At 46.5% G+C, this 681-nt stretch overlaps 1 protein-coding gene across 1 annotated transcript in view; it reads right to left on the reverse strand.

The window, feature by feature from the left end:
• Positions 1-681, reverse strand: part of CIB3 (calcium and integrin binding family member 3) — a 13,126-nt gene that overhangs the window by 11,849 nt on the left and 596 nt on the right. The gene's annotated exons all lie outside the window — the stretch shown is intronic.

Consider the following 681-nt stretch of genomic DNA (forward strand, 5'->3'; position numbering starts at 1 on the left):
TCCCAGGTACCTGGGACCACAGGTGTGCACAACCATGCCAAGCTAATTTTTTGTTTGTTTGTTTGTTTTGTTTTTGTGTGTGTTTTTTTTTTTTGAGACCAAATTTCGCTCTGTCACCCAGGTTGGAGTGCAGTGGCGCAATCTTGGCTTACTGCAAGCTCCACCTCCCGGGTTCACGCTATTCTCTTGCCTCAGCCTCCCAAGTAGCTGGGACTACAGGCACCTGCCACCAAGCCTGGCTAATTTTTTTGTATTTTTAGTAGAGATGGGATTGCACCGTGTTAGCCAGGATGGTCTTGATCTCCTGACCTCGTGATCCTCCTGCCTTGGCCTCCCAAAGTGCTGGGATTACAAGCATGAACCACCATGCCCAGCCATTCAAGAATGACTTTTAAAAGATAAACGATATCAAGCGTTGGTGAGGGTATGGAGCAACTGGAACGCTCATACATTGCTGGTGGTGATGCAAAATGGTATAGACACTCTGGAAAATAGGTTGGTTGGGCTTTTTAAATAGAATTAAACTTAACCTTACCACAAGACTCAGGGCCTGGTATGGTGGCTCATGCCTGTAATCCCAGCACTTTGGGAGGACAAGGCAAGAGGATCGCTTTAGCCCAGGAGTTGGAGATGAGCCTAGGCAACATTGTGAAGCCCCATCTCTACAAAAAATACAAAAAT

Source organism: Mandrillus leucophaeus, unplaced genomic scaffold (assembly GCF_000951045.1).
Source record: "Mandrillus leucophaeus isolate KB7577 unplaced genomic scaffold, Mleu.le_1.0 Scaffold215, whole genome shotgun sequence".
Classification (NCBI taxonomy): Eukaryota; Metazoa; Chordata; class Mammalia; order Primates; family Cercopithecidae; genus Mandrillus; species Mandrillus leucophaeus.